The sequence below is a fragment of the Quercus lobata genome, chromosome 6 (genome assembly GCF_001633185.2).
Source record: "Quercus lobata isolate SW786 chromosome 6, ValleyOak3.0 Primary Assembly, whole genome shotgun sequence".
In the NCBI taxonomy this organism is placed as follows: domain Eukaryota; kingdom Viridiplantae; phylum Streptophyta; class Magnoliopsida; order Fagales; family Fagaceae; genus Quercus; species Quercus lobata.
The window spans coordinates 21957940-21967023 of NC_044909.1; positions in this window are offsets into that span (position 1 = coordinate 21957940).

Below are 9084 nucleotides of genomic sequence, written 5' to 3' on the forward strand. Positions count from 1 at the left end.
TTCAACCTACTCTCTAACAAATTTATTGTTTTAGACTTATTGGGCCATTGACCATCCATTTGGGCTGTGAAGCAAATCTTGTTCTTACAGTTTCCATTGGAACATGATTTGAGGTCAACCTCATCTCTTGCCAGTTTATTTAATTTAATTTAATTTAAAATTTTTTTTGAGCTGGTCTGAAATATTGCTACATAAATATCCCATCACTTTTCCCCGAACTTGAACCAAGGCTTTTGCATTCATCCATGAACTAAAGATATAAGGAGATACCATTCGACTTAACTCAACTCGCCTTGCATTTAAATGCCATGACAGCTATTTTTGACACGTTGGACTCAATCCAATGAGAAAATAGGATCAATCTGATTGATTCTTTGGCTTAAATTTGAGAGGCTTAAGCGGGTGATGTTCATAGGACTTGACTTGGGTACTAGCCATTGGATCCAAGTTTTACCCATGTTTCTAACCTCTTTTCTGGTTTTCCTATGATTTATTTAGGGATAGCCAAAACCCACTGGGTAACGGTACCTGTCTAGACCTGAAAGTGCGGGTATTACTTTTCAGTGGGCGTTGTTTACTTTATAACCTATTCTTTTCTCTTTTTTTTGGTAAAACTTTATAACCTATTCTCTTGTTTTCCTATGACTTATTAGTACGGCCAAAAAAAAAAAAAGAAAGTCATAGGAAAAGGTTGGTTGTCACTACTTCATATAATAGGGCAACCCACTTATAGCCGTTTAGGTTCCTATTCTAATCAGTAATTCTAAATTCTAATAACAACTTTTATCAAATTTTTTTTTTTTTTTTAACAATTTGTTGAGATGATAAATTAGAATTAATAGATAATAAGTGATGTATTGAGCTTATGTGAAAGTGATTATTTATTTATAGTTAAAAAATATTATAAAACAAATTATATGCTTAACAGAATTTTTGTTCTAATAGTTAAGGAACCATCTCTTCTCATTTCCTCTCTTCCATTCACATTTCACACTTGAGATTTTATGTGCTGAGAAAAAAAAGTTGGTGCAATTTAATTATTCCTCTGTTGTAGCAAGAAATTTATTATTCAAAAAAGATTGAGGTTAAGGCATCAAAATGAGAAAAAAAAATGGTGTGCTTCTTAATTGTTAAAAATACTGAATAAGTATATTGTATTTCTCAAGTAAAAGAATATACATAAGTGCTTTTATATAGGATGTAGAGTGTGCAGTACAAGTATGCTATATAAGTAAACTAGGTAGGCCTGAAGCCCACATACCCTAATACACTTTAACAACCTCCCTCAAACTCAAGGTGGATGTGAGATCAACTTGAGGTTGTCAACCAAAGTACGAAGATGTCCCTTAGGATGTGATTTGGTAAAGATATTTGCAAGTTGATCTTTAGAGGAGACTGAGATCAACTTGAGAGCACTATGGACAAGATGATAACGGATAAAATGACAATTGATCTCGATGTGTTTACTCTGTTCATGGAAGACATCATTGTGAGCAATATGAATGACACTCTGGTTGTCACAATAAAGAGGAGTAGCAGAGGATGTGGACACACCTAAGTCTTTGAAAAGCCATCGTAGCCAAAGGAATTTAGATGTGGTATCAGCAAAGGCACGATATTCTGCTTCAATATTGGAGCGGGCTACATGAGTTTGTTTCTTGCTTCGCCAAAAAATCAAAGAAGAACCAAGAAGAAAGTAATAACCAGTGGTGGACCTGTGATCAGTGAGATCTCCTGTCTAATTAGCATAAAAAAATACACAGAGAACAAGAGAAGACTGAGCAGAATAGAAAAGATCATGGAAGAAAGTGCCCTTTAGGTATCAAAAAATGCGCAAAACAATAGTATAGTGAGTTGATTGTGATGTATACAGATATTGGCTTACCTTGTGAGCAGCATAGGAAATGTTTAGACGAGTGACAGTGAGATAAACTAGGTTGCCAACCAAGCGTCTGTAAAGAGAGGGATTAGACAATGGTTTCCCTCCTGAGAGAGTAAAATGCGCATTAAACTCAACTGGAGTGTCAACAGTCCTGCTATCAGTGAGTCCAATTCGAGACAAAAGTTTAGAGGCATACTTGGCTTAACTGAGAAAATCTTTGAGTTCTTGAATGCCACTGAGGTTATCACTAATTATGATCATATCATCCACATACATGAGAAATAAAATAGTGCCTTTGTCAGTGTGACGAAGAAATAAAGCAGAATCATAATGACTAGTCAAGTAACCCAAGCGAGAGATGGTAGAGCTGAATTTGGCAAACCAAGTTCATGGAGCTTGTTTTAGGCCATAAAGTGCACGTCGAAAGTGACAAACCTTATTTGATTCAACAGAAAGACCAAGAGGAGGTTGCATATAAACTTCTTCACTTAAATCCTTATTAAGGAATGCATTTTTGACATCCATTTGAAAAATGTCCCATTTACTGGCAGTAGCAGCAGCAACAGCTAAAAGGGCACGAACAGATGAGATATGAGCAACTGGAGCAAAGGTTTCTTCACAATCAATTTCATACTCCTGTGTAAAGCCTTTTGCAACAAGATGAGTTTTGTAGCGCTCAATGGACCCATCAAAGCGAGTCTTAATCTTATAGATCCACTTACAACCAACCACAGATTTCCCAGGGTGGAGAGTCACCAAATCCCAAGTATGATTTCTAGATAATGCATCAAGTTTATCTGTCATTGCAATCTGCCATAAAGGGTCAGTGAAAGCCTCATGATAGGTATGAGGCTCATGCAGTGTAGTAAGGGCAGTGTAACAATGATTGTCAAGTAAATGTGCAAGAATGGATCTTATCCAAGTTGAGTGACTAGACAGAATGTCTTGTGCAAGATTTTCAGGCGAAGCAAGAGTAGGGGACCCAAGCTCAGGGTTGGGTAGCTCGTCTTCGACCTGTTCATCTTTCACCTGTTCATTAAATGGTGAACTAAGAAAGGGATCAAGGATATCTGGTGGTTAGACAGAGAAGTCTACATAAGAATCAGGAACAACTATAGGAGGATTAGGAGTAGCTACAGAAGGAATATGTGCTTCATCTGGAAAAAGATCTAAGACAGAAGAGGAAGATAAGGAGGCACGGAAGTGAGAGAGCTCAACAAATGAGCGATGTTCCCAAAAGACAATATTGCGGGAGACACGAAGACGATGAGAGATAGGATCATAACATCGATACCCCTTTTGAGTTTTGTCATAGTCAAGAAAACAACAAAGTCTTGACTGAGGCTTAAGTTTGTTATGCTCATGTGGCTGAAGAAGAACGAAACAAGCATAACCGAATAAGCAAAGGTGGTGATAGTCTGGAGGTAACCCAAAAAGTGCTCATATGGAGTTTGATTTTGGATAACAGGACTTGAAACGCGATTAATAACATGAATAACATGAAGAGTAGCTTTGCCCAAAAAGGAATAGGAACTTTGGCAGAGAGAAGAGAGCACGAAAAGTGTCAAGAATATGACGAAATTTTCATTTAGCTTTACCATTTTGTTGAGAGGTACCTAGACAAGTTAGTTGATGAATAATGCCATAAGAATGCAAAACAATTTGGAAAGCATATTGAGTGTACTCAAGAGCATTATCAGATCGAAATTTTTTGATATGTTTGGAAAATTGAGTTTCAACAATTTTTACAAAATTAGAATATACTTGCAATAATTCAGAATGATGTTTCATATGAAAAATCCAACTATAGCGAGAGTAATCATCAACAAAAACAACAAAATATCGAGATAGAGGAAGGCTCCAAAACATCAGAATGAATAAGGTCAAAGATATCAGTGGATATTGATTCACTAGAATTGAACGACAAAGCTGGTTGTTTTCCTAACTGATATGAGACACAATCAAAATTTTCTAGAGATATTGAACTTAACAAACCTCTAGAAGCCAATTGTTGTACTCGAGAGGAAGATGCGTGATCAAGTCGAGCATGCCAAAGTGTAAGGGAAGGAATAGAAGAAACTGCAGCAGCTACAACAACAGAAACAAGAGTAATAAGTGGAAGACGAAGGTTGTCTACGGGAAACATACACCTAACTCTAGGACCGGTTCCAAGCTCTTGTCCCATCCTTAGATCCTGCACAATACACCCAGAATAATCAAAGATAATGCGATAACCCAACTCAGCTAATTGTCCCACAGAAAATAAATTTGTAAGAAAGGTTAAGAACATTAAAGACCCTAGGAACTGAGAGGTTGGAGGTCGAAATGAAACCTATATTATAACCAGACATTGTGGAACCATTTTTTGTGCGAATATTAAAAGGGTGTGGTATAGGTTTACGTTTAGAAAATAAGGATGAGTGAGGTGCCATGTGATTACAACAAGCAAAATTCATAAGCCAAGAGGTAGGAGACATACCAGATAAAGCTGAGAGAGAAGAGGAATAAGATGCATTACCAACCATACGAATGACATTAGTGATGATATTTATAAGGTCATCTCTAGAAATGGTGAAAGTGGATCCAAAAGATTAAGACTGTGCAGAGACGAGCCATGGGTTGGACACTCTCAGTGTTAGCAACTGTAGCAGTAGAAATGGAAACAACTGATTTGTTGCGTTGATAGCAAGTCTCAATATTATGGCTAAATCGTTTGCAAAAATTGCAAAAACTTTTGTTGGATTGTCGGCGACGATTGTTGCAAAAGGAAGAAGACTTGTCTTTATTCTTCATTTAGAAGAAAAATATGCAAAAATAGACTGCAAAAATGAAATCTATGTGAAAAACTGGGTAAGGAGCACCAGGATTGCAAAAATTCAACTCTAGGAAAAAGTCGACGGTCAACCCTACTGAAAGTCAACGGTCAAATCTCCAGAAGTCAAATGATGACGTCATCGACTGACGTAGGCAAGTGACATCGGCACAAGATGATCTTAGTGGTACCTGCAGAAAATCAATTGTAGCAATATTCGCGGCAATGATGCAAAGGGCAGTGGTCTTTGCGGTGTGAAACTCCTCAACTGTGGTAGCTATAGGTTCGGAACCCAGATGTACAACCCAGAAGTGCAGTGGCGCGTAGGGCGCATGGGCTACTGCTCAGAAACTTTGAGCGGCGCATGGGGGTGCGTGCAGTCTCCTTCCATGAGTTTGTATATCGGCGCAAGATGATCTTAGTGGTACCTGCAGAAAATTAATTGGAGCAATATTTGTGGCAATGATGCAAAGGGCAGTGGTCTTTGCGATGTGAAACTCCTCAACTGTGGCAGCTGTAGGTTCGAAACCCAAGGACGACGGTTGAAAGATGTTGGAGGTTCAAGGCTGCGACGGTTGCTGTGATGGCGAAAGTGATGTTGAGAATGGAGTAACACCAATAAAGACAAGACTGCTAAGAAAAAGTCAGAGCAGTGGCTCTGATACCATGTTAGAAATACTGAATAAGTGTATTATATTTCTCAAGTAATAAAATATACATGAGTGCCTTTTATATAGGAGACAGAGTGTGCAATACAAGTAAGTGTGATATACAAGTAAACAAGGTGGGCTTAAAACCCACATACCCTAATACACATTAACATTAATAATGATGAGAAAAGAGACTTGAGATTAATTTGTTGCAATTAATTATCTATTCAGAAAAATGAATATGCTGATGCAAGTTCATTGTAATATTGACGTCTTTGTTTTTCTTTTCTTTGCCGAATAATTAATTGCATATGGTCAACTTGCTCATTTTTAGTAAAACTTGTTGGTCATCTACTTAACATGCATTTGGAATAGATTATTAGATACTTCCGGAGTACTATAAATGCGTAATATCCCCTCTCACATGAATGGTGAGTTCCACCATAAATTTAATTAGTGAGATTTACTATTTATGTGAGAGGAGAAAGTACGCATTTATGATATTTCAGAAGTACAAAATGATTTTCCTCCTTCCACTACCTTTAGTCTTTAGAAGAAAAAAGGAAAAAAAAAAAAAAAAAAAGGAGAAGTAAAACATGATATTTGGGCTACTTTTATTGGTAATATGGAGTATCGAATAGTAGGGAGGATCAATACACTTTTTTTTTTTTTTGAGAAAAGAGGATCAATACACTTGATTCCACTATTGACATTGACCTTCGAATAAAAGAATGAGTGATGTTTATTTTACACCGTTTATGAATTCACGATTTTAGTGCCAAAAAAAAAAAAAAAAAATGTTTGTGTGTAATAAGCATTAAGCAACGTGTACTGCCGCTTATTTCTGTAACTCCGTGACCCAAAAACAACAATGTCCTACATTTAAGCCCATCATAAATTAATAAAAAAGAGAGAAACATCGACGAAAAAAAAGTAGTGATAGACCAAGACTGAAACCGAGAAATTTGCATCCACATTACAAGAAAACGAAATTACATTTCACATAAAGAAAAAGGACCCATGTTGGTTGTTGAATGAAGAATGGTCAATCAAAGTATTCAAACGTAAAAGACTAACCTCTATGGTAAAAGCAATGCTTGGAAGATTTTGGTAAGCATCAATATCATTTAAAAAGATGACTTTAAAGGCGGCTTTGTTGACTTCAGCCAAAGACTGTCGCAAGTCTAAAATCAAAAGTTGCTTTATGATCTGTACGGTTGCCCACCTTACAAATCTCATCATTTATTGAGGGAAAAAAATTCTCTCTTTTTTTTTATTTTATTTTTTTTTTATTTTATTTTTTTTTAAGTTAACGGACACTTTAGGGTATTAGTTTAATGGATATTTTTGAAAAATAGTAATTAACTTATTTAACAAATTTTTATATTTTCTATGAAAGTGGTATTAAGGGTCCGTTTAAATATAATTTAAAATTGAAAAATAATGTAGTAAAATAATTTTTAAATGTGTGAATAGTACCGTAAACAATGAGATTTGTGGGTGCATGGACCCACTAATGTGCTAAAAAGGGTTGAAAAGTCAAATATTATGGCTACTGTTCATGCACTGAACAGTAGCCGCCACAGTGAATTTGTCTCCTAAACGCGTGCCCAAAAAAAAGAAAAAAACAAAAGAAAAACGTCAAACGCAGACGCGCTGGCTTTTTTAGCCGAATCCAAACATAACCTAAAACTTTTCTAAAAATGTTAAGTAACAAATGCCTTAAAAGTATCCATTAATATGAATTTTTTTTAGCATAAAATATTTATATTTGGAATTTGATAATAGACATTAGTGTACCTTTTTATTTGTTAAGGTTGCATTAATTTTTCTAAAATACCCTTTTGCTTTTGTGGGATTAAGAAAAGTGAGTGACACTCCACTTGTCTAATAAAAGCATAGAAAAGTGATTATTATAGTAGGACCACAATGTTTTATTATCCAATGATCTAGGACACCTATTATAATTTGAGTACATTTACAGATCTAATCTAAATATTTGGAATAGAATTATTTAATGTCCATTTTCCATACGACTCTAAATTAATTGAGGTATTTATGAACCATTCAAGTTTGAATTGAAAGGAGGTTTGTATGTTCATTTATTTAACAAATATGTCAAGTTCAAGATTATGTTTAGGCTCAACTATTAAAAGGGCTAAATCAAGTTGTTTATGAATAAAAAATCATGATCATAATCATTTATTTAGCAAACAATCTAAGTTTAAACCCAAGTTTAGGTATGACTTTTAAACGAGTAAGTTTAAACATAATAATGTGTTTGCGAAAAAAACTTGTAAATATGTGGCTCAGTTTGGGTATATGTGTGTGTATAAAATAAACTTATATATATATATATATATATCTCTAAGCTTTAATTATTTAAATTTGTAAATAAGTTCATAAGATATTAAAATAATTATTTATAGTTTAACTGGGAGAGGAAATAATTAAAAAAATCATAATTGTGGTTAATAAGGAGACAAAGTGCCAATCGGCATGCTATGTCCTAGTTCGGTATACAGAGTGCCAAACAACACCCTATTCTATAATTTCTTATATATAATGTGGGGCGCAAATGATTTATGGGCCAGGTCCATCTACCCCGGGAGAGTCCAAAGGCCCAAGCCGAGGAGGGTTATGGCCCAAGTTCAACGAAATAGCCTTTGGGTACCGCCGAGGGTAGTTCAGTCCTCGGCAGACCCACAGTACCCCCAAAGGGAAGGGTAAAAACGGTATAGGACTGGAGCATGGAAGAAAGATCTAAAATATCCAGGAAAAGCTGCTGTTATTGTCATTTAATGTTCTGAACCCGACAGGGCCGCATTCTTTGGCTCTTACAACCACCCCCAACGACTTTGGGGGATGGACTGATGGGATAAGTATCAGCCATGTAAAGATTGACCCTACACGTGGATGAAGGATAATGAACATAGGTGAGTATAAAAGGAAAACTAAGTAACTTTGGGAAGGGGCTGGGAAAAAATGGCCAAAAACGAGAGCCTCCCAGCCCACCTCCAGGAGAAGTACTCTAGGGGTGACGATCGTTTAACCTTGTATGAACGCCATGAAAAACCCATCGCCTATCGATCAAGGCCTAGCCTTTCAAACCCACGCTCTACAAATGATATTGTTAGGGCCGTTTTACGTGCGAACCCGACACTGTTACGGTCCGCCACGAATCGTGACCCTACATATAACATATACCCTTTTATATTTTTTGAAGGATAATTCAAATCTTGTTTCCCTTAGCTGATTAGACTCTAAATATGATGTGATTGATCCTAAATGAAATTAAAGTCATTTAAATTATCCATAAAATTGTCTTTTCTTGAATATATATATAAATTCAATTGTTATACCAAGTGGAGCAAAAAGGATTCAAATCACTAAAACCATAGTACTAGATTGGCTTTTAATAGCACATTTAGGACCAATCAAACTAGGAAGGATTAACCCAAGTCATTCCAATTCAATTTAGAACCGAAATTTATCAATTATAAGTTGAGCTTTTGAACATTTATTTTTTATTTTGGAAAACAAGTATTTTTCCATTGGTTTCTGTGAGGGATTTCATAATTCGCTCCAATACCAATGGGTTTGGCCTGCGATCGAATGCTATAAAAGATTTGTGCCCCTTCATCCTTTACCAATTGGTCGTTGGATGGATTGATAAGGCACACGGTCTGACAGTTTCAATGATGACCAATTATAATTTAAATTTCTACTCAAGATCAAAG